Raw genomic sequence first — 25266 nt, 5'->3', positions numbered from 1 at the left:
CCCTAGCAGTGACTAGGTTTGAATAAGGTTGTGGATTGTTTATTTAAGAGGAGAAGCCCCAGCCAAACATCCTGCTTTTAAAACCTGCAGCTCCAGCCTTAGTCCCTCCACCCCCCAATTCCCCACCCCAACTTGGGAGGCCCCTCTTTTGCAGCCCCTGGGCTGGCAGGCCTCTGCCCCTCAGCTTGACTCCCCCACCCCGACTCCCACCCCCACCCCCACCCCCACCCACTTCCTGGGCCTGACAATAAAACAGCTCCTGATGGTTCCCTTCTCCCTTCTGTCCTGTTTCCACAAACTTCCCCCCTCTGCTTAGGCTAAGAGGAGAAGGGCTTTCCTTCCTACTCCAGAAGGGTATTTTTTACTTGGTCAAAACTACTACTTTCCCATCTGGGACTTGTATCCCCAAGATCTGAGTGCTGAAACCATTTTGTGGGTGAAGACACTGAGCAGCAGAAAATGCAGCCGCTTGCCCAGGTGCGTGTGCAGCAGTGGCCTCGCACAGGGAAGCTGGGCGCCAGCCCACCGCTACCTCCAGCTTGCTGTGTGACCTTGAACAAGTCCCCTTTCCTCTTCAGACCTCAGCTTGCTCAGCCACAGAGTAGGTGAGTAGTGGATGCTCTCTCAAGTTCCTTTGTACCTCTGCTTGTCTCTCTTTAGAGGAGGATCACATGGAATCAGGTGGGGAGGCCCCTTGCAGTGCTTCCAGGCCCTGCGGCACATCCCCCCCCCTTGCGCCCCACTTCTTGCAGCCAGTTTGGAGCCAGAGACAAAGGGCTGCTCTGGGAGGAAGGTGCGGCCAGTGGGGATGTGTGCTGGTGCCTGGCTGGCGGGCACTGATAAGAGGCTGCGGCTCCCCATGAATCAGCTGGAGGTGCTGGGGGCAGAGGGAGACAGGGCGGGCTGGCACTGGTCTCCCTGGCCTCGGCCCGCCCCTTCTGGGGCCTCCCGAGCGCGCTCATACAGGTGAGAGAAGGTTTCATGACAAATGCTGGACTTGTAGGGAGCAAGAGACTCAGCAGTTGTACAACTTTGGTGGCTCCTGCACTTATATGTTTGCAAAGCCTGGGGGTTTTCTGGCTCCAACAAACCTGGGACCTTCAAAAAAGCCACGTGACCCCGGGACTTGCTCTGGTATGTGAGACAACGTGGGGATGTGAGACAACGTGGGAATGAGAACGTGTATGGTTTCTGGAAGTTAAAGGTCTCCTTTCCTGGCGAGCCAGCTCTTTGTTGTACATCCTCAAGGACCCTGACTTCAGCTTATTGTTCCTGCTGCTGACACACAGGCTCCCAGTTCCTCTTTGGATTTGCACTGGGGTGGGGGGGTTCCTGGTGTCCGCGGTGGGGGGCTGGGGGTTGGGATCTGTGCGTACCTGCTAATGAAAAGTCATTCGCTTATTCAGAAAAGATGTCATTTTGGGACACCCCCTTGCTATGTGGGAGGCTGAGACGGTGACTGCCACTTCTGACTGTTGCTGATTTCATGCCCTCGGTGGGCATGGTAATCAGACTGCTCAGGTGGCAAGTTAAGGATGAGGTTCAATTTGAGAGGAGCTGACAGAGGGAATGCAGAAAACGCTAGCTTCTGGCTTCTGATGTGAATGACTGTGATGACCCCCAGTGAGTCCAGGATGCCCCCCCTTCCCCCATGTGGATTCACAGGACATTAGAATCAGAGCTCAGTGTGAGGAACTGAGTTCCTCAGAGCTGGGGAGGATGATCCTGGAATCTGAGGACACTGGCTCTGAGGGTTAATCTTGTCCTAAAGCATAAGTAAGGGAAGGGTAGGTTTAAGTTACTTTCTGAGAGATGCTATACATTTGGACATTTAGTATGTCAGTATTGGTAAAACATCCTAATAACAGAGTTTCTTCTGGCCTTTGCTGTCACACCTGCCTTTCAACTGACAGCCTCATTTGCCCCTGCTGACAAGCTTTTCCTGTACTTGGGCCCCTTGCTCAGCACCCTAGCTTCCCCAGGGGGGAAACCCCACTACCCAGTCCCAGTTGGTTTTTAAGGGTCTGTGGCCCAGTCCTCTTGGGTGTTCCCTGGGATATAGAGGGACTTCAGGGTCATGGACTCCGTGGAGCTGTTGTTTACAGAGAGCCCACCGGACCATCGGTTCCTCCCTGTCTGCCTACCAGAAGAATGTTCAAGGGTAGTTCTTCATTCCAGGTTAGCTTTTTCTGCCACTATGGTTTCTCCCTTAGTCACACATACTTATTAAAAGTTAAAAAGTGAGCAGTGTAATTTTAATAGAGGTTAGGAGGTGACTTGGGGAGTATTGGACATCGGGAGTTATCTGGAGTGGTCACTTCTCCAGCCACTGTTCCCTCCGAGGTCTGACTGCAGCCATCTGTCCTGTGTAGGAACCACTCACTCACCCTTCTCGCCCCTGCAGAAATGGCCTAAAGTTTCCCTGAGAGTCCTTTGGATCCTCCTCCCCTTTGCCCTACCATGAGGTGGTATTTGGCGGCGGGGGAGGGGCACACAGCCACCCCCATACCCTAGCTTGCTCCACCGCAGCCAGACCCCTCCCTGAATGATAAATCCTGCCTAGACTCCATAAATCACCCTAAGAGCACATTCCTTGGGGGATTTGTAAAATAATCAAAATATTTGGGGAAAAGACCTTAAGATTACTTATGGCTATTAGTGAGATCCATATATTTTGGCACCGAACGTGGCTTAATTGAAAAAATATGTGTGCTTGGTGATTTCTGTCTTTCCTTTATATCTATATATAAGGAGTAGGCCCAGAGAGAAGAGGGGTTAGGAAAAAAAAAAAAAACAGGGAGGAATTAAATATCAAAAGGGTTTGTGTGGAAGAGCTGTTTACCGAATTGTGGAAAATATAATGCTAAATGGAAAGTGAGCCCTGCCTATATAGTCGGGGATTATTAATAGAACAGAGTTACCACGTACATAATGAACCTTTTAAGAGGCCTGGGACAGCTTTCGCCGTTGCAAAACAAGTTTCCTTCGAATAGCACCATTCACGCTGCTGAGGGCATTGGGTTACAACAATAAATAAAAATGAACAGTGCCCTGAGAAATTCAAGGAATGCACAAATGTTTCAGTGATTTAGTATGAGAAAACACTACTTAAACATTTAATTGAATCGCATACTTTCATCTTGAAAACGTGAGCGTTTGAACTGCCACCTGAAGCGTTCCCCTCATTAGATGGCCGGGCTCCTGGGGGGGGAGCGGTCCTGCCCCGGCCCCTCCCCAGGTTTTTCCTCTTCCCTGCTGCGCCCTACTTCGCTTTTGCCCGAGATGTCAGGAAAAAGCAACTGGACTGGGGTTTCCTTGTAAAGCTATTGGGAGAGGCCTGTGGGCGATGTGCTTTTCCAAATGCTGTCTTTGCCAGGATGTGGTGTTCGCTTTGGAACTGTGGGTCAGTCACCACCTATCCCTGAGACTCAGTTTCCCTTCTGGCAAACTGGGGGCTTGGATGAGAGAGCCTTGGGAGAACTTTGTCACGATACACGTGCCCAGTGCCCAGCCTGATTCAGCGGGTTCCCCGGGTGCCGGTGTTGTGCCTTCTTGGTCAGAGATTACTGGAGTAGGTAGGTGCTCCTGAGAGTTCTTCTGGGTCTAGGAACCCAGTGGGTAGGGACGCAGTCCCGTTGGGCACCACCTGGGGCTGGGTCGTGTGCTTGGGCCTCGATGCAGTTTGCCTTATTGATTCCTCTAGGATCTAGGGATTTTGCCATTGTAATCTCGGGAGGTGGACTGGGCTGATACCTGCTGACAGATTGGGTTTGGCACCTGAGAGAAAGGGAAGATCATGGGTCTGCCGCACATTTTCCAAGCTTGGCTGGGTGTTGTTCTTCGAGGTTAATGTGTACACATGCGAAGCTCACACTCCCTCCAAGGTTCACTGTGGCCGGGGCTCCAGGTCTTTCCCCGAAGGTTAACCTGTGGCCCTTTATTGACTGCCTGCTGTGAGCTGCTGCGGGCCACACAGAGAGGCTCCTCTCAGCCCTGCCCTGGAGGGGCTTGTAACCTGTTTTCACATGTAAGACAGAAGATCTGTGTGATCTTGGGCAAGTCATCTCTTAGAAAGTCTCTCAGTAAGACTCCTGACCTTTTAACCTAGATGCCCAGGAAAAACCCCTTAGTACCAAATACCACTGATTTTGTCAGTATATTCCTGAACTGTGGTATGTTTTATCTCCCAGCTGGTCTGGGGACCTCTCAGGACAGGACGAGTGCTCTATGTGGCCAGTGAGTACTCAGTGAATGCGGCATCGTAGATTCATTTTGCTCCATTTATGGGCACCTCCGGGGAGCCAGCCTGTGCCTGGGGCAGGGGTGCCGGCTGAGAGGACGCAGCCCTGCTCTTGGGGCACCTCTTGTCTCTAGGAGCTTGGGCTTGGGGACCAGCTACTGTGAGTTATGATTTGTTTGGTGCCAAGGCAGAGGCTTCTTAGTTTGGGTGTTCCCAGAAGCAGACCCTGAGACAACAATTCGGTTGCACAGTTTATTGGGACAGGGGGTTGACCCAGGAAGCAGCAGGGGGAGAGTAGGGAAGGGGAAGGGTAGGAGCAGTGGTGGGATTCAACCGGTTCGCACCGGTTTGGCAGAACCGCTACCTAATTTTTTGTTGAGTTGGGCGAACTGGTTGTTAAAATGGCACTCATAATCAGGGTTCTCCCTCAGGTGGGCACCTGGGCACCCAGCCCAGTGTGGAAATCACAATGTACATTCCTTACTCCTTTTTAACGTTCATCTGCGCAACAGCGTATTCTAAATGCCCGTAGTAATGTTCATTCCGTCCATAGGTGATAAACGTTGCAAGTGAGGATGCCAATCACGAAGAAATATGGAAATATCTTAACAGTTTTACTGGGTTTTTTTGGTCAGGTAGTAATATTTTTTTAATCAATATTTTAAAACATTCTGATAACATATTAAATGCATGAAATAATAAACTACCTTTCAGAATATCATTTTTTTTATACTTGAAGTGGTCATTTGGGCAGAGAACTGGTTGTTAAATTAGTTGAGTCCCACCACTGGGTCGGAGGCCAGTGCAGGGAGAGAGAGCACTGTGAAGCCAGTCACCCCTGGGGCACTTAGAGCTGAAGTTTGCTGGGAACTTTGGGAAACAGTATAGAGAGCTTACCTTCGAGGTGCGCCATCTGAAGGGTGAGGGAACTGGGGTGTTAATCCACCACTTCTGGGGCATTTTATTCCTGGCCCTTCCTGGCTCCCAGGGCGTGTCCTCGGAACAAGGCAGGTGTTGATATTTGGAAGCTGGGCCATGCACTAAATTGGTGAGGGCTGAGGGGATGTGAGCACAGCACCAACAGAGGTGTTCATTCAGTTCATTGGACCAGTGTGAACTGAGTGCCCTCCATGTGCCTGGCCCCAGGTGGCCCTGAGACCCGCCACTGGCCTCCCAGAGCAGTAGTTTCTTCTAAGCAAAAGGAGAGCCTGACAAGCCCCTGCCCTTTGCAGAACAGGTGTGAGACAGGCCCTGGGTTTGAGGTTCTCTGGGTTAAAGCGCGTTGCCAGTTGTTGAATTCTGTTCTGTGGATGGTCAGAGGGTGGTAGTAGTCACCACAACTCTGCACAGAGGGCTCGGACCTGGAGGCTTTTATCATACTCTAGAATCAGAAGTCAGGGCCAGTGGATGGTCTGTAGTCTTGGGGAAGCCACTGAACTTACCTGCCTGGCTTATCCTGACCCTTAAATTAGATGATAGTTCAAGTAGCGGGCTTAGCCTGGTACTTGACACATAGATGCTCAAGAAATGGTCACTCCCACTCCCATTCCTTACAGGGTGATCACACACACCATACCCTTCCATAGACCTCCCACACGTGATGTGGTAGCACGTGGGACATAGTTTATCACTGCCTTTTTCACAATAGGAAACTGAAGCCCGTGGGACCAAGACCAAAACCCAGATCTCCTGAGCCCCCCTGGGTGACATTGCTTTCCTGACAAGACAGGTCTGTGTCAAAAGTCTACGCAAATTGCAAAGCCCACCTGGGGCAAAAGCCTGCCTGGGGCGGAAGGAGGGGAAGCCATACCAAGGTGGGGTGGACCAGCCTTGTTCTCTCTGGCTGTGGCACTCACTGCCTTGAGCAGGTTGTTGTGTCAAGATTTTTAGACTCGTTGGACTGGAGCTCCTGATTTGTGCCCTTTGTGTATCCTCAGTGCCTAGACAGTGCTGGACATGGAGCAGGATGTCATTGCTAGTGGGGCTGTGGTGGTCAGCCAGCCCAAACCTTTGTTTTGTTGAGAAGAGGAAACAGTCCTAGAGACACCAGTGACTTCCCCAAGTCCACAGTGACTTACTGCCAACCAGACTGCAGCCAGGTGCTGATGGCCAGGTCACTTTTCTTTTTTCCCTCCCCTCCCCTTCCCTCCCCTCCCCCTCTTTTTCTCTCTTTCTCTCTTTCTTTCTTTCTTTCTTTCTTTCTTTCTTTCTTTCTTTCTTTCTTTCTTTCTTTCTTTCGGGAGGAGATGAGAAGCATCAACTCATAGTTACAGCACCTTAGTTGTTCATCGATTGCTTTCTCATATGTGCCTTTACCGGGAAGTTCCATCTGAGCCAGTGACCCCTTGTTCAAGCTGGAGACCCCACGCTCAGGCTGGCAAACCTGCACTCAAGCTGGACGAGCCCATGCTCAAGTCGAGGACCTAGGGGTCTTGAACCTGGGATCTCAGCATCCCAGATTGACGCTCTATCCACTGTGTCACCACTGGTCAGGCTTTTTTTTTTCTTTCAGATTTTATGTATTGATTTTATGGAGAGAGAAAGAGAGAGAGAGAAAGGTGGTGGAGGAGGATGGGAAGCAATCAATTCATTAGTAGTTGCTTCATATGTGCCTTGACCAGGCAAGGCTGGGGTTTCGAACTGGCGACCTTAGTATTCTAGGTTGATACTCTACCCACTGAGCCACCACAGGTCAGGCCCAGCTCACTTTTCTTTCTACTCCTTTCATAGGAGGCTGCTGTGTAGAGTATTTTTTATTATAGTTGCTTATAAACATAATAAAAACCCCTTACGTTTAATGGTTCCTTTTCAAAAAAGCAGCCTACAACCCGGCTTCTCACTTGCTCCTTAGGAAAACCACGAGAGGAACAGGGGTATCGCCCATTTTCAAGTTGGAGTCACTGAGGCCCAGGAAGCTTGCCTGGGTCTTGGGACTCCCAGAATAGTGACCTTTCTGCATACAAGGTCGTTTACTAGTAGGTCGTTTAAGGCCACCTCAAGGTCACATTACCTCTGTGCTTTGAGTTCTTTCACTGGCATAGCTGGTCTCATGTCACCCCACCAGTTCACATCTCTCATCTAAGGATGCTAGCAGTTTAATGGAAGCAGGCACTTCATGAAAAATGACAAGCGGAGCTCTTATAATAAAGATCTGAACAGATGGCTGTAGGATTGCAGTAGGAGTTTCCTAGGTGAGTGTGGGAAGACTTCCTGGGGGAGGTGATGTTTAGCCCTGAATAGGGACAGCGAGGGGCACTCCGGAGAGAAGATGCAGGGATGGCAGTAGCATTTGCCAGACACATACCATGCACGCTGTGCTCTATGTATGTTGTCCTTATTGAGCCCTGAAAGTTGGTTTAATTATTGCTGTTTTGCAGATGAGGTCATTGGGCCCTAGAGAAGGGAGATAGCTTATTTGGATTGGGTTGTAAAGCCCCTTGCCTGCCTTCTACCTCTCTGCAGCCTCCCATGCCACTGTCACAAAGGCCCCGAGGCCTGAGCAGATCTTCCCAGCACTTTTAGGATGTGAGATCTGCAGAAGGTGATGAGGCCGAACAGTCCTGTAAGAGGATGTGCCCCGGGGGTGGGTGGGTGGGCGTGGACAGTCCCAGTGCCTCCCTCAGTGGCAGCCGCCTTGTCCCCCAGCCCTTGTGTCATCCCAGCTGCGGGACCTGGGTAGAGTTTGGCCTTCCTTGAGTTGGGACATCTTTAAGGGTTTCCAGGAGCTCCTTGCTCCCAGAACCATGGCACTGCCCCTGGGTCACCATCTCGCCACCTGTCCCCTCCTCCTGCCTTGGCTTCCTCGGGAGGCCTCTGACATGCACCAGGGCCAAGCTGGTGCGGTCAGGGTGGCCTTGGCATGCTTGCTTCTCTCCTAAATCTCTGGGTGCCTTTTCTAAGGGTCCTGCTTCATGGACCTGAGATATCAGGGGTCACTCGGCTCAAGATTTCACTCTACAGATGGGGTAACGGAGGCTCTGAGAAGGGAAGTGACTTGCACAAAGTCATGCTATGTTAGGGACTGGGCCAGAACTTCTGGGGACCCCTGGCGAGGAGTCACCGTCCTCTGCCGTGATAGGATGGATAGTGGGAGGCAGCACTTCCTCCCTGCCTTGCACAACTTAGGCCCTCCCACCCCAACAGTCCTCAGATACTTGAAGAGGAATTCATTAAAACACTTTTTCTCTTTCTGCAAGGGCTTCATCATTCTTTTTTTTTTTATTTTTTCATTTTTCTGAAGCTGGAAACGGGGAGAGACAGTCAGACAGACTCCCGCATGCGCCCGACCGGGATCCACCTGGCACGCCCACCAGGGGCGACGCTCTGCCCACCAGGGGGTGATGCTCTGCCCATCCTGGGCGTCGCCATATTGCGACCAGAGCCACTCTAGCGCCTGAGGCAGAGGCCACAGAGCCATCCCCAGCGCCCGGGCCATCTCTGCTCCAATGGAGCCTTGGCTGCGGGAGGGGAAGAGAGAGACAGAGAGGAAAGCGCGGCGGAGGGGTGGAGAAGCAAATGGGCACTTCTCCTGTGTGCCCTGGCCGGAATCGAACCCGGGTCCTCCGCACGCTAGGCCGACGCTCTACCGCTGAGCCAACCGGCCAGGGCCAAGGGCTTCATCATTCTTGCAGATTTGTGGGGACAGGGCCTCATTGGGAGAAGGATCCCCAGCTGGTGGTGACACTTCATTTCCTGGCTCAGCTTCGCGCACTGCCCACCTTCACCATCAGAGGCCCTAAAAAGGCAGCATGTGGGGGCATTGGGAGCTCAGTCTCTGGGGTGAAATGTCAGCCCTGCGACACTCACCATGGGTGGTCATGTTCTCATTTGTCCTCCTCTGTAAAAGTGGGGATAATGGTGGGCCGACCTTAGGGGAACGAGTTAGTAATGCACAGACAGCAAACGTTCCATAAATGGGTGATGCTGTCTCATCCTCAGAGACAAGGGGGTACTTCTCCTCCCTCCTTTCCTCTCATCTGACTCTTCTCTGGACACCCTCAGCCACCACCACTCTTAATAAATGAGCTGGCCGCTCGCTTTTGCTCCCCTTAAATTAAAGGCAGAGTTGAGGCCTAACCTGTGGTGGCGCAGTGGATAAAGCGTCGACCTGGAACGCTGAGATTGCCGGTTCAAAACCCCAGGCTTACCTGGTCAAGGCACATATGGGAGTTGATGCTTCCTCCTCCTCCCCCTTCTCTCTCTCTCTCCCTCTCTCTCTTTCTCTCTCTCTCACTCTCTCTTTCTCTCTCTGTTTCTCTTCTCTAAAATGAATTAAAAAAATAATTTAAAAAGATAAAGGCAGAGTTGAGCTCAGACTCTTACAAAAAGGTCAGAGTGCCAGGCTACAGGTCATGCGGCCTGGGAGTGGGCAGGCTCTTGCTGGGCTGCAGTTTGTAGGTTGTAGGGGTCACACCCACTTCTCCCCAGTTACCTTCACCTTTCACTTATACACGAACACACACCACAGTTCACCGTATTCCTCCGCTGCGGTACAGCTGCTGGTACTTGCTAGGAGTTCAATGATACACATGCCCATTTTGTTTTCTGTCCCTCTGCAGCGATGTTGCCAGGTGGGTGCTGTCTGGGCTGGGCCTTGTAGGGTGGTGCAGAGTAAGTGCTTACTAGCTGTTCAGCACAGAGCCGAGCATTTTACAAAGAGTACCTTTCTTAATCCTTATAACAACAGGGAGTATTAGGGGAGTATAGTTAATGATAATCCCCATTTTACAGGGGGGGAATCACTGAGGCTCAGAGAAAAGGCACAGATCAATTTAAAGTAACAGTACAGAGCTTTAAAAGGCCATTTAACAATAGTGTAAGGGACAAGATGAGGCCTTATGGCCCCCTGCAGAGGCAGCATGAGGAACTGGGCCGGGGCAGGGAGTCTCTTTGAGAATATTTGCTTTGAGAATACAGTGTGTCTCACCTCATCAAAAGGGTATGACTTCATTTGAGGCTAAGGAGGCTGTTTTACTCTTGTCCCTAGTGCCCCCTCTGCTGCTTGCTTGCTGTGTGACCTTTGGCAAACCCCTTTCCCTCTCTGGGCCTGTAAGGACTGCACATTCATTCAGTTCATCTTTGGGTTTTATGGAAACTCCGGCAGCTGATCAGCTGTACAGAGAAAGGAGCTCTTTTTATTAGTTCCAGCACTGTCCTTACTCTTCAAAAGCTTCTTAGGGGTGTAGGGGTCAGGGCCCAGCTCTAAGGGTCACCTTCCTGTTGAACAGTCACCAACAGGCTAGGATCTGACAGAAATTCCTGTTGGCTCACTGGAAGGTACTAGGTTGACCCTGTCAGTGTGAGTATAGGGCCACACCTCCCAGACCTCACCTGCCCTGAAACCAGCAAGCCATGGTCACTCCCTGTTCCTGGACCTCAGTTTCCCCTTTTTTAGCAGGAGAGGAGAGGGGACAATTTGGATCTGTGGTTTTCAAACTTTCAGGTGCTGCTACAAAGCATGAGGGACGGGGTTTCCCTATTTTTTTTTATTTATTTATTTTTAATTTTAGAGAGGAGAGAGAGACAGAGAGGGAGAAAGAGAGGAGAGACAGAGAGAGAAGGGGGAGGAGCTGGAAGCTTCAACTCCCATATGTGCCTTGACCAGGCAAGCCCAGGGTTTTTGAACCGGCGACCTCAGCATTTCCAGCTTGACGCTTTACCCACTGTGCCACCACAGGTCAGGCCTGTTTCCCTATTTTAGATCCTGGGGCTAACAGTAAGATTCTTAGTGGGTGAGAAAGGGGAGTGGGTGTTCCACCTGCTAACCAAGGGAACAAATTTCAAGAACCAAACAGATGATCCCACCCACTCAAATCTCTTTCATGATGAGGACATTATTATGCTAAGGTCACCTTTGGATGACCCCCAGGGAACCCCAGAGGGGGAGGATGTGGTGCTGCGTAGAGGGTGTAGGGCAGGGTTACACAATTGCTTACCCGTCCAGGAAGTTGCCCCTGCAGCCATCTGCTTACTTGCAGTCATTGTCCTACCTGGGCTCCAGGTAGAAGAGCCCACGGTGCATCTCTGGGCTTTGCAAATGCTCTGTTTTTTACAAGGTGCTCACGACTGATCTTTCAGCACTGGGTGGGCAGGGAAGCTGTTGTTATCACCCCATTTTAGGGACAGGAACTGAGGCTTAGGGAAAGAGGGAGCCCTGCCAGAGCTGAGGGACGGAGAGAGTGGCCATGCAGCAGGGGTGGAGGGGTGAGGGAGGTTGGAAGTCATCTCCCCACCCCTAAGCAGGGCTGGGCTTGTTTCCCACCTCCCAACTGGGCTTCAGGTGAGGGGAACCCAGAGTGGGCTGAAACAGAAAGGCCTCCCGGAGGAAGAAGAAGATTCCCAGAGTTCTGTGCTTCAAGCCATTTTGGTAAAAATAAATAAATAAATAAAGAAAAAGAAAAAGAAAAGAAAGAAGAAACCTAATTAGAGGTGACAGTGGTGACTTTGTCTGTGTGCTCACTTTTTCCTCCTGCTTCCCCATAACTCCCCCTTCTCTCTGTCCCTCATTTGTTATATCCATGGGAAAACTAGGTAACGTTATAATTACTGAAAATATTGTGGGTCCATGGAAGCTAGGAGGAGGGGTGTGCCTGGGAGTGCAAGAGGCCCTTTAAAAAAAAAAATTTTTTTTTTTTAAGGTTTTATTTTTTTCCTTTCATTTGGAAACGGAGCTCTTTGCAGTCATGCTGTCACAGTTAAAATAAGGTTTAAATTACAGGCCAGCCCGTGGCTTTTCCCCTTTCTTTCAGAATTTTTGCCAACTTGCAATTTACTTAATGAAATCCTGCTATTCCGTTTAACGGGGATATTTTTTGCAGATGTTGATTTAACTTAGCTTTGCAAAATATGTGAACTGTACCGTTTCTTTTCCTATTTTTAACGGTTTCAGGATTCTAGTTCAGCAACTCCACCGGCTCTGCCATGCCAACAGCGGTGTTTACTCCCATCCCTTGAAAATATTTGTTTTCCATTGCTCTGTCCTCCCTCCCCTCCATCCCACATAGCCACACGGGGGAGGGGTCACATCCACTTCAGAATCTTCTACTTAGTCAGGTTTAGTAATGGGTGGAACTGGGCTGATGGAGCTGGAAGAGACACCAGAGTTTCTTATAGTCTAACCCCATTGTTTTGGAAATGGAGGATCAGAGCAGGGAAGTGACATGCCTAAAATCACATAGCCAATTAGGAACAGAGTGAGTGACTTGAAGTATATAAGTTGTGTCCTCTGGACCAAAGGTGAGAGTCAGAGCTGGGGGGGTTCTTGCCTTGTGGCTATTTTGGCTGTTTCTTCTCCCTGGGAAGAGACCTCCTCCCAAGGAGCTTTGGTCTTGACCCTTATGTTGGGAGGGAAGTTCTGCTTCATGTCTACCTGAGGCAACTATGACATAGTGGAAAAACCCCCAGGGAGAATCCTGAAACTTGGGGCTGTAGGGAAGGGCTTCTGCTGCTGACTGCCCCCTATGACCTGGGTAAATTGCATGATCCTCCTGAGCCTCGGTTTTCCCACCTGTACTGTGCAAGTGATAGTATAGTCCTTTTAAGGATCTAACGGAGGAGGGTGGTGTGAGAAGGACTAGTGTGACACAGCAGGTGTCCAGGGCTTTTGTAAAATCCTCACAAACCACCAACTTGGACCCCCAGGGTGGGACGGGAGAGGAGAGAGAATCTGGTGTCTGCAGGTGCCCTAAGTCAGTGTCAGATGTATCAGGAAATGCTCCTTTCCCTTTGGTTAGGGACCTACGTCCTCCAGCCACCTTTTTCTTAATGTGGAATCACCAGAATGACAGGGACTGGAGTCAGGAAAGAGGGGACAAGTTGTTTAGCTCCGTGGGGCAGAGGCCCGGAGATGGCAGAGGACTTGCCAGGGGCAGAGCCTGAACCCAGGCTGTCGCTCCTCCTGGCTCCTGAGCAGAGTCCAACCCCCTCAGGATGGGTCTCTCTCTAACTCCCCAGGCTGGGGACCAGTCTATCTTAATTCCGGCCCTTTTCAGGGCCTCGCCCCCAGTCTCTTGGAGGTCTTGCTTTGACATACTGGAGAGGACCAAAGGAAATTCTGGAGATGGAGCCAGCAGGGAGAGCTGGAGCAGCCGCTGGGTGCTGGAGGGCGCCCGGGCTGGGCCTGCCCGAGCGCTGCATTCCGCACACACACCCTGGGTGCCGGAACGTCGCCGAGCTGCGAAGGAAGTGCTGGCAGCACAACAGAGCCGGGCGGAACACGATGGTCCAGGGTACTGGGGATTAGGTCCTCTGTAAACGTGGAGCTGGTCTGGCTGGGGGCTGGGGGCTGGGGGAGCAGGCTGCCTGGGCATGCTCCGTGACCTCAGGGAGCAGCTTCCAGCGGCCAGAGGGCTGGTTTCTGGTTAGTCTGACCAAGAGGGCCGGGGACACTCCTTGAAGCAAACCCCACGTTATATAAACTCTATTTATATAAAGTTGCTGTCTTTGTGTGTGTCTGCGGGTGGAGGTGGTGGGATGGAAAGTGTGACTGGAACTTTTGTTGACTGAAGGATTCATCATACGGATCCTTGTATTTTCATGGCCCTTGGTTCTTTAAAACTCTCCTTTTTTGCCTGACCAGGCAGTGGTGCAGTGGATAGAGCGTGGGACTGGGATGTGAAGGACCCAGGTTTGAGACCCCGAGGTCACCAGCTCGAGCGCAGGTTCATCTGGTTTGAGCTAAGCTCACCAGCTTGGACCCAAGGTCTCTGGCTTGAGCAAGGGGTTACTCAGTCTGCTGAAGACCCACGGTCAAGGCACATATGAGAAAGCAATCAATGAACAACTAAAGTGTCACAACGAAAAACTAATGATTGATGCTTCTCATTTCTCTCCATTCCTGTCTGTCTATATCTCTCTCTGACCCTGTAAAAAAAAACCCAAAACAAAAAACTCTTTTTTTTATTATTAAATATAGAGTAATATGTCTTTACACAAATAATATATTCTCTTTCTATAAAATTCAAAATATACTACTGATAAAGAAGACTCTTTTTTTCTTACTCATCCTACCTTCTTCCTGAAAGTTAACGGCTCTAAAACTCAACAGGATGAAGAAAACAACACAACACGGTAGATTAAAAAATACATGTATGGCCTGACCTGTGGTGGCGCAGTGGATAAAACGTCGACTTGGAAATGGAAATGCTGAGGTCGCCGGTTCAAAACCCTGGGCTTGCCTGGTCAAGGCACATATGGGAGTTGATGCTTCCAGCTCCTCCCCCCTGTCTCTCTCTTCTCTCTCTCTCTCTCTCTCTCTCTCTCTCTCTCTTTCTTTCCCCTCCATCTCTCTCCTCTCTAAAATGAATAAATAAAATAAAAATTAAAAAAATAAATGAGTACTTTTAGTAAAAAAAAAAAATACATGTATGGCGAATCTAAACAGTAGTGACAATAAATGGGACAGAAGCTCTCGGACTGTTTCTATAAATCCAGCTACATGCTGGGTTTCCAAAAGAGGCACCTAAACAAAATGATATGGGAAGGTTGAAACTAAAGAGAACGATAAAAAGGATATACGTAGTCAGTGTGAAACCAAAGAGAGCAAGTCTGGTAACATTAATAGGAGGTAAAATAATTCCAGGCAAAAAGCACATTAAAAGGAACGAAGAGCCCTGGCCGGTTGGCTCAGCGGTAGAGCGTCGGCCTAGCGTGCGGAGGACCCGGGTTCGATTCCCGGCCAGGGCACACAGGAGAAGCGCCCATTTGCTTCTCCACCCCTCCGCCACCGCGCCTTCCTCTCTGTCTCTTTCTTCCCCTCCTGCAGCCAAGGCTCCATTGGAGCAAAGATGGCCCGGGCGCTGGGGATGGCTCTGTGACCTCTGCCCCAGGCGCTAGAGTGGCTCTGGTCGCAACATGGTGACGCCCAGGATGGGCAGAGCATCGCCCCCTGGTGGGCAGAGCGTCGCCCCTGGTGGGCGTGCCGGGTGGATCCCGGTCGGGCGCATGCGGGAGTCTGTCTGACTGTCTCTCCCTGTTTCCAGCTTCAGAAAAGTGCAAAAAAAAAAAAAAAAAAAGGAACAAAGGGGCAAATTTTATATAGATCAAGGTTTTCAGACTTTTCTGAAAAGGGCCAAGTAGTGAATGTGCTCAGCTCTGCAGGTTTGACAGTCTCCGTCTCAACTGCTCGACGCTGCCTTCGTGGCATCCACAGACAACACACCGACAGTGAGCGTGACCGTGGTCCAGTAAGACTTTATTTGCAAGAACAAGTGGCAGGCCGAATTTGGCTTTTGCAGACCCTTGACTGATCAAAGCTAAAATGATCAGCGAGATTCAATAATTAAGGGTTTTTATATACCTAATGATACATACAGCTTTGGCATATCTAAATCAAAGATGAGTAGAAATAAAAGGAGAACTTGAGAAACCCCCAGAAGAACAGGACTTTTTAAATAATGCTTTCAAAAGTTGACAGAGACAGACTTAGGAACAATACTGTGAACTTGTTGTTGATAGTTACATGTAATCGCCAGTTGGGATGTGCACACATGAAACAGTGGAGAACCGGTCGGGCCCCGACCCTTGTCCACCACCTTCCCACGGCATCCTGTGCCTACAAAACAGCAGAAGTGCTCGGCATGGTCTGGCCCTACCCAGCCTCCATGGACTCTTCCTTCTCCACCAACACTTCGGTGTTCTGGCCACATACAGCACGGTTTTTTCCTTGTCTTCTCTCGCTCCTGTGCCTTCACCCAGGCTGTTCTTGGAGTCCCGCTTTCCCTCCCCGTTCGTTTCACCTGCTGTATAGTGGCACTCAGCTGTCCTCCTCCCCAGATGGATGGCATAATCTGCTTTTCCTTGTTTCACTGCCCCTTACTGGTAATGCTCTTTTGCAGTGTGTTCTTTCTTCCCCTGGACTTGGAGCTCTGAGGGCAGAGGCGTGTCTGGTCTCCCGGCACACAGAAGAACAGTATTGTGTGCAGCAGAGGCTCTAGACAGGGCCTGTGGGAAGGCAGGCAGCATATGTGAGGAGCCTCCCTACCTGCTGCAGAAAGGTCAGACTGAATGCTTAGAGAGTCCCAGCAGCTCCACCCCCTTCACCAGCAGATGACCTTGCATTGGTTTGGGGGCTTCAGTTCTTTATCTTCCTCATCTGTATAATGGGACAATTAATAACATCTACCTCCTTGGTTTATTGTGGGAACTAGGTGTGCCTGGTGAGCTTGCAGGACATGTCAGTTATTAGCGTGGTAGTCCCTGTCCAATGATTCTTTTTTTTTTTTTTTTTTCTTTAAGGGATACTGGGTAACTGCAGGGAGCTTTTTATTTTATTATTATTTTTTTTTAAGATCTTTTTTTTTTTTTTTAATTTTATTTATTCATTTTAGAGAGGAGAGAGAAAGGGAGAGAGAGAGACAGAGAGGGAGAGAGAGAAGAGAGGGACAGAGAGAGAAGGTGGGGAGGAGCAGGAAGCATCAACTCCCATATGTGCCTTGACCAGGCAAGCCCAGGGTTTCGAACTGGCGACCTCAGCATTTCCAGGTCGACGCTTTATCCACTGCGCCACCACAGGTCAGGCCCAATGATTCTTTGACATGGGTTTTGACCAAACTCATGAGCTGAGATTTGAATTGGGATGCTTTTGATCCCGTTCCACGTTGGGCCTTGGAGAACCCGAGGCCCAGAGTGGCTGCGGCCATTCTTCCCAGACACAGCTAGAAAGTAGGGATCTGAATTGAGGTCTTTGATTCCAAATCCCATGTGGAGGTGCACACTGTCCCAAGGGCCTGTCCTTAAATACACCCAGACGCACTGAGTCAGGGCCATCCCTGGTGGCTCCAGAGTGTCGCCTTCCCTGTCGGTCTCCCGGCCTGGCGCTGGGACCGCCACGTTCATCTCATTCTAGGAAGTCGATTTGGTTTGGTCTCCTTCCTGCCCCTGTCATTCCTCCCTCAAGGAAGCCAACTCTCTCGCTAACGTGCCAGGCTGTTGAACCCTCTACTCATGGGATGGTGACATATCAGAGCCAGAAAAGGGGCCTCTTAAATCTTGTTAAAAACAGAGATTCCTGGGCTCCACCCAGGACCCATGAATCAGAATCTCCAGGGGCGGGGCCTGGGAATCTGGACTCAGGGCCTAAAGTAGAGTAATCACTGGCTCGTTTAACCCTTTTCTCTTTCTGTTGAGGAAGCCCAGGCTCGGGAAATTCCCAGTGAGCCCGAGGGCCTGGAAAGCCCTCTCTGGACTCTCACCTGGGCTAGGGCCGCTGCCCCTTCCCAGCACTGCCCCTGCCTCGCCCTCCCCACCCCCCAGCTTTGAGTCTCTAGGAACCCTGTACAATGGAAGCGGTTGCGAATGGGTGTGCAGAGACCTTCTGGAAATGCAGGCTCTGTTTGCAGACTTCCTGTGTCTTACAATGTTATCTTCAGAATAGGAAACTTTGCCCCATTTTTGCAACGCACATCCTTTGCCTGAGAGTCTGTGGTGGTGCCGGCCAGCCGGGGCGGGTCACTTCTCAGGCTGAGGCGGGGAGTTGTTCCGCCAGGACAGCGGTGGAGGAAGGACTCTCTGCCTGCTCCCCGCAAGAACCAACAAACAGACCCTTTTGCAAAAATAATTCACGTTGGTCAGACTCATCAAGATTATTTGTTCCTTGAGCCCAGTGGTATTCAGGACCAGGTCATTCCCCAGAGACAGGGGCCCTCGTTGTGAGGCCTGGCCCTGCTGCTTACGCCCTGGCAAGTGGCTCCTGCTCTCCGAGCCTCAGTTTTCTTTTCTGTAAAGGGAGGAGGTTGGGCTGAATGATCTCTAGCCCTGACATTTAGCAATCTCCCAAGAATCCTTTAGATTCCCTTAAGTTTCTCTTGGAAATAAACATGATGTTGTTGTTAGCATGTTGTACCACACTGTGTAATTTTCAGAGTTCCCACCACCCCAGGAGTGGCATGCCCTTCTCGCCCTCAACTCCCAAGACCTCCCTAGGACCCACGGAGCGGTGGGGGAGTCCCCAGGTGACAGAGTCTGTTTTGTATTGGGAGGAGGGAAATGACCCTCAGAACTCACAGGGAGTTGGCCTTGCTGCGGGCTTGCAGTTCGCTACAGGCTAGTAGTGCTCACCTCCTGTGGGCCAGCTGCAGAGAATATTTATGTTGTTTCTTTTATTCCTCACAGACTGGAAATCTCAGGGAGAGGGTGATTTTGGTTTGAGGGAGAAAATATGTGTGTAAGGCCCGCTAAATAATTTGGAACTGACCAGAAGGAATGATGTTTACGAAAATAAAGAGTCTCTCTGATTTCCTTTGACATCTCCGTGAGTTTCTCCTGACTTCAGCCTCCGGCACTTCACTTGCCACTGGATTAAATTCCTCCTGGAAGCCTGTGGACACGTGGGGGCTGGAGCAGTGCCAGGGAGACCCAGAGCCGCCAGTCTCCCCGGGGTGCCTCTGTCCTGGTGCCACCCTGAAGCCCGCCAGCGTCAGCGTAAGGACCCCTGAGGAAGGCAGAGCCCCTCAGAGTGGCACGACCTTGGGCAGGCAGTCGGGCCCGGCCTCCAGGCCAGAACAGTCTTCTTTCTCCCTCCACCTTCCATCGCCTAGTCCTGGAGGTGCTCGGCACATAGTAGGCCTTTAGTGAGCATGAGAGAGGTGCCTCCGGAGCAAATGTTCTTCTTGCATCTCAGTGACACTTCTGTTGGCTGGACCCCAAACCCACAATGAGTGGTTCTTGAAAACATCCTACCCACTCTTTCCCTTCAGGGAATTTGTTTCCAGGGTTTCAGGGTGGAGCTCCGTGTGTTCGAGGCCAAGGCAGGGCAGCTCTTGTGGCTGGGTTGGAGTGGTCAGGAGGGGGCGCTTCAGGAAGGTGGAGATGGTCAGACCGCCGCGAATGACCTGCGAGGATGTGGTTCTTGGTGGGTCTTTATAAGTAAGTGAGTTGGTATGTGCGAGTCAAGGCCATGAAGAGGGAGAGGGCTGAACCAGTGGATGCTCAGGTTCCGTATGTATGAAGATGATCCTTTCGATCAAACTGTGGGTCAACTACAGAACCTGTGGTGTCTGTGGCAGATTGTCCACCTGGTGGCAGGATGCCTGTACGTGGCAAGCCCCAGCCTCAGTGCTTTTGTTAGTCTTACCTGAGAGCAATTTTTGAAGCCCAAAGGAGTTGGTAGGGGAGGGAGAGAAACCATTCGCCAGGACCCCTGGCTTCCCTGCCTCACAAGATGAGTCTTAGCTTTGCGCAGTGGCAGTATCGTAGCCAATGAGGTTTATCTGAGGCGCGATTATTGCTAATTGAAACAAAATGAGTCTTTCCTCAGGGACACAACAGAGAGGCCTCTGCTAGCCTTGGGAGTACTTCTGAGGCTGGTTCTATCACTCAGTGCATCTTGGTAATCCAGAAGATGTCTGTGATGCCCATGGGGGCAGTAATAGCAGGCCCTGAGTGGGCAGTGGTCTTACGGGGCTCTGCTGAGCACCTCCGAAACTAGGCGATGGAAGGTGAAGGGAGAAGACTGTTCTGGCCTGGAGGCCGGGCCCGACTGCCTGCCCAAGATCGGTGCCACTCTGAGGGGCGCTGCCTTCCTCAGGGGTCTTTAAGGCTGGCGGGCTTCGGGGTAGCACCAGGACAGAGGCACCCCGGGGAGACTGGCGGCTCTGGGTCTCCCTGGCATGGCTCCAGCCCCCCACGTGCCCAAAGACACAGGCGATTACTCCTGACTCGGCCTTGGGGACCTGCCCGGCCGGAACCTGCCATTCCGCCATCAGTGCTGCCTCCCTGACTTGGCAGGGCCTTCTCCTCGAGCTGGAGCAGCCCTCGGTATTTCCAGCTTGGCCCACCGCCCACCTCTCTGGGGCCTTGCAGTCTGTCCCTCACAGGCCAGGACCAACACACCCTCTCAGCTTGACGGTTGGCTTCCCAACTCGCCCAGGGCCTCTCCCTGCCAGCCTGCACTCCCCAAGCTTATCTGTGGGCCTCTCACCTTGCCTGCTGCTCCAAAAACATTATTGACCCCTAAAGTTGTAAGTGTCGCTTCTCCCTGGGAGAAAGCCTGGGGTTTGGCTAATTTGTAAATCACCAAGGAGGCCATAAACTTCCTTGGTTCATCGACTGCAGTTGACGCCTGAGGGGGCTCTCACGTGGATATGCTCCAGTTGGCTGGGTGCCCTGGGCAAACACCCTAGGAAATGCTGCTTCTTTAAGGTGGGTATAGAAATAATTGGGTGGCATGTTCATGTGCCGGAGCCAAGGGCTACCACTCTTTCCTGGGCAGCCGCTGCAGGGCCTGGAGGTCCTAGGGAGACTGGAGGTTCAGCCATCCAGGTGGTTTCCTTTCCAGATACACTGAAAGGGAATACTGACCACTTGGTGACTCCTCACCAATTCGGGCAAACTGGGTGGTGTTTGGGAAGAATACTGTCTAATAAGCCAAGTTTTGTGCTTTTCAAATACCATAGACTGTGATGCTAAATGGATAATGTTTCCTGTTAGAGGTCATTCGGAGATCTGCTTTAGTGAACAGATAAAGAGTAATTTGTGATTGGTATGCCAGTTGTTTATACAGTGCTCGTAGGATAAACAGTTCTCCTGAACCTTATTTATATTTTGCATCTGTTTATCAAAACTTTTTTTTTTTTATAACTTCAACCCAGCTGCTTTTGGAATTATTACAAACTCTGGATTTATGAGTCCTAATTAATGGTACTTTATTGTATGTGTACAGTAATTTATCTTGGCAGTATGCATGCTTTATCCAAAAGCCTGGGCTTAGGGTAAGGGAATCCAGAAGTGTCCCTTCCTCCCCAGAGTATCACTGCTCTGTGAAGACTTAGGGGACACGTCATTTGTCTTAGCAGATCAGAAGCAGACATGTTGTGGAGTGGATAAGGCATGAGATTTCCAATATCTTTCCTGGACTGTAACCCTAAGGATTTGAGTCCCTTGGGCTTGACTGGCTCAGTAGACTCTCCAGGTGAGGTTTGTATACGGCAGAGTGTGTATGGAGCCAGTGGAAGGAGAAGGTGAGAAGGAGGACACTTGATGGTCATTTCCAGCAACAACAAATGTTTATCCTTTTTTTTTTTTTTTTTTTTTGTATTTTTCTGAAGCTGGAAATGGGGAGAGACAGTAAGACAGACTCCCGCATGCGCCCGACCGGGATCCACCCAGCATGCCCACCAGGGGGCGATGCTCTGCCCCTCCGGGGCGTCGCTCTGCCGAGACCAGAGCCACTCTAGCACCTGGGGCAGAGGCCAAGGAGCCATCCCCAGCGCCTGGGCCATCTTTGCTCCAATGGAGCCTCGGCTGCGGGAGGGGAAGAGACAGAGAGGAAGGGGGGGGGGAGTGGAGAAGCAAATGGGCGCTTCTCCTATGTGCCCTGGCCGGGAATCGAACCCGGGTCCCCCGCACGCCAGGCCAACGCTCTACCGCTGAGCCAACCGGCCAGGGCAAATGTTTATCCTTTTTAATGATCTGATGTGTCCCGGCCATCATTTTCGTCCTACACTGGTTTATGTCTCACCTTTGACATTCATCCAGCTAGTGCTGGCATCAGCCATTCAGAATGACTTCTTTGTTTGTTTCCTTTATTTTTATTTAGGAATTAAACTTAATAGGGTGGCATTGATCAGTAAGAGTACATAGGTTTCAGCTAAACGCCTCTCTAGCATTTGAACTATTGATTGTGTTGTGTGCCCATCATGCCACTTGGCCCGAGGTTTCAGGGCTGACATTAAGAAAATTGTGATCTTATTATCATGGGGGCTACATTCCGCATCAAGGTTGGTCACCTAGTTCTGTTGATCTGCAAATTTGTTGGGGATGTTTGTCCATGCAAAGGCCTCTCCAAAACTTTACCTAAAGAGGGGCTTACACTTCCATCCTGCACTCAGCCATAGCCTCGCCTGCCCTCCCCTGCACAGCTGCCTGTCATTACCTTCATGCAGTGAGAATAAGGTGCACCCTGAAGTTAGTTGCAGCGGCTTCCCCAGCCCAGTCTCTAGATCGCCTCTCAGCTTTAAGTCTCGGTGTCTCTTCCTGGCTAGTGAGAATTATCAGAGGGGAGGGTGTACCAGGTACCCTCTTACTACACACACACACACACACACACACACACACACACACACCCTCTGCAAATCAAGGGAGTGTATCTTCATTTCACTGACTTCTAGAAACGAGGCATGTTGTGGTTTTATAATAATAGTGGCATGCAGGGTGGATTGGTTGGCGCTGTGGGGTAGAGTTGGGAAAGGAGGCTTCTGGGTGTTTGGGTTTTCTGATGTTATTTTAAACTGGTATTAAGTGTCCTTCCTTGCAGCTACGGCCACAAGATAGGGCTGGGATGTTGCGAGATGCTTGATGTAACTAAAAGGGCCTGGCCTGTGAGGTCCCCACCGAGGAGGAAGTGGTTAGGTGGCCAGGAATGCAACCTGCATCTCCCAGATTAATTAATAATTGAGAGCTGGCCCCCAGCCAGGCAGAGCTGGGAGAGATACAGTGAACAAAGAGTGGTTAACTACTGTGGGGGAAGGAAAAGTTTGACTTTGCCTGTGGCTAAAAGGGAAATTCACAATGGCCATGATTTATGGGCTGAATTACTTGGGATCCTCCTCAGTGGGCCCAACCTGGGCATTTCCTCCAGGAATGCAGACAGGCAGCCTGCAGGGCCATTTGTGCCCACAGGGAAGGGGGAACAGCATGGGGGCGCCAGCCTCTGTGGAGGAGGGGCGAGCCACACCTGCAGATGAGGGCTGCAGTGACTGCCTGTTGGAACTAGGTATAGGCTAGAGCAAGGGTCCCCAAACTACGGCCTGTGGGCCACATGCGGCCCCCTGAGGCCATTTATCCGGCCCCCGCGGCACTTCTGGAAGGGCACCTCTTTCATTGGTGGTCAGTGAGAGGAGCATAGTTCCCATTGAAATATTGGTCAGTTTGTTGATTTAAATTTACTTGTTCTTTATTTTAAATATTGTATTTGTTCCCGTTTTTGTTTTTTTTTTTACTTTAAAATAAGATATGTGCAGTGTGCAAAGGAATTTGTTCATAGTTTTTTTTTATAGTCCGGCCCTCCAACGGTCTGAGAGACAGTGAACTGGTCCCCTGTGTAAAAAGTTTGGGGACCCCTGGGCTAGAGGTTAAGTACCTGCCTGGACACCCTCTGAAGGAGTAATGGAAGGAAGATTGGCTATGGAGTGTGGTGGCCCTGTGTTCAAATTCTGCCTAATTGGCTGTGTGACCTTGGGCAAGGGGCTTAATCTGCCTGAGCCTTCATTTCCTCCTCTGAAAGGTTATACCTATCTCCTAGGATTGTCCTCAGGGTTAAATGAGATAGGGGGAGGGGGTATGGATAATTGGTACTCAGTAGCAGCTGGATTTCCATAGATGACTGGAATGGAAGCCTGCAGCTTACTCTAAACAGGGTCATTATTTTTCGAATCTCTGCCAATGTTTGCTAGGCCCATGCATGCCAGGTGTATACTGCTTTCTAGGTAGATGAGATTATTCAACCTGCGATTCTGTTCCCAGTAGCCCCTTTAGACTTCCCTGTGAGTCAGGAAGGGCACTCCTTGACTCACTATCACACAGGGCCCTGTGGGAAGACATGCCGAAAAGTTGGCCTTGGGAAAAGAAGACCAAATAGAAGCACAGTTGACAGTTGTGACAATTGCTCTCGCATTATTATTATTATTATTATTATTATTATTATTATTTTAAGAGAGACAGACAGGAAGGGAGAGAGACAGAGAGAGTGAGGAGAAAAATGAGAAGCATCAACTCGTAGTTGCCTCACTTCAGTTGTTCATGATTGCTTTCTCATACATGCCTTGAGCAGGGGAGTTCAAGTTGAACCAGTGACCATGGGATCATGTCTGTGATCCTGCACTCAAGCTGTGAGCCTGTGCTCAAGCTGGATGAGCCTGTGCTCAAGCTGGCAACCTCGGGTTTTGAACCTGGGTCCTCCGCATCCCAGGTTGACACTCGATCCACTGTGCTATCACCGCGTCAGGAATGCTTTCACATTATTGGTGCATTGACTTGAGTCATGCAGTGTGTGCCCAAGTGTATCCAGACACAGGCTAAAGAATTACTCTGAGGAATATGAACCTGTTACTGAGGTGCTAGCTCACCTTCCAAAGATGCTTAGTGGGAGGCAGTGATAGTGGAAGGGGTACCTTCTATCTCAGAAGACATGGATGAACCCTGACCCTGCTTTCTCATTAACCCTGTGGACCTCAAGGTAGTCAGCCAACTTCTCTGAGCTTTATATACCATAACCTAAAATGGGGTCATTTATAAATGGATTTGGAGAGTTGGAAAATCCTTAACAGTTAAAAATGGCATCCCACTATCAGCACTGATGAGGATTGGGCCACTTTCTTGGGGTAGACTATTGAGGCTGTGGGAACCAAGCTTGCCCTCCTTCTGCTTTGGAAACCAGTCTTGGATTTGGGGTTGGTGCGTGGGCCCAGGTTTGTTGAGCTGTGTCTACCTGCAAGCCTGATGGAACTGACAGACTGACCGGCACCCTACCTCCTCTGCACCTCCCTCCGCAGATCAAACAAGCCACCCCTTTTCAGGCATCTAGGAACTTGGGCATAGGTGGCGTCAAGCAGCTTTAGCTGTTTCAACTGTGCACAGTAGCACAGCCACAAACAGAAGACCGGGTCACAAGGGTGAGCTTCTGCCAAGCTGGTGGGTCATTTTGCAACAGTTTTGCAGGGAACATTTAAATCTCATGTTACTGGTTCTTTATAGCAAATAGTATTTAATTGTGTCTTAATGATCTCTCCAGTCAATATTAGCTTTTTGGTTACAGTATTATAAAGCACTGCTGTGTTCCTTAAATTATACAAGAATGATCTAGGCAGTCTTCACTTTAAGAAAGTTTGGAGGGCTCAGCATTCACTACAGAGGTATGAAATATGTACCTTTGTGTTATGTATGAAAGGATATTTTAGAGGAAATTATTTAATGAGGATTAAAGTTGAATGCCCTTACCTTTGGGACTTTCATTTGATGTTTATACCAAAGCGCATCTTTAATGTAAATAAGGCTGGTGTATTTGATTTGCAAAGGTCACATGATACTGTCTC

General features: G+C 50.4%; 1 protein-coding gene and 1 non-coding gene across 3 annotated transcripts in view; both read left to right on the top strand.

Annotated features, from left to right (window-relative positions):
• Positions 1 to 25266, top strand: part of SMAD6 (SMAD family member 6) — an 84547-nt gene that overhangs the window by 42928 nt on the left and 16353 nt on the right. The window lies entirely within an intron of this gene.
• LOC136336868 (U4 spliceosomal RNA) lies at positions 19407 to 19551 on the top strand. The gene has a single exon (XR_010731621.1). It is a non-coding gene; the product is annotated as a U4 spliceosomal RNA (small nuclear RNA).

The sequence above is a fragment of the Saccopteryx bilineata genome, chromosome 4, assembly GCF_036850765.1.
Source record: "Saccopteryx bilineata isolate mSacBil1 chromosome 4, mSacBil1_pri_phased_curated, whole genome shotgun sequence".
In the NCBI taxonomy this organism is placed as follows: domain Eukaryota; kingdom Metazoa; phylum Chordata; class Mammalia; order Chiroptera; family Emballonuridae; genus Saccopteryx; species Saccopteryx bilineata.
This window is presented reverse-complemented; position numbering and strand designations above follow the sequence as displayed.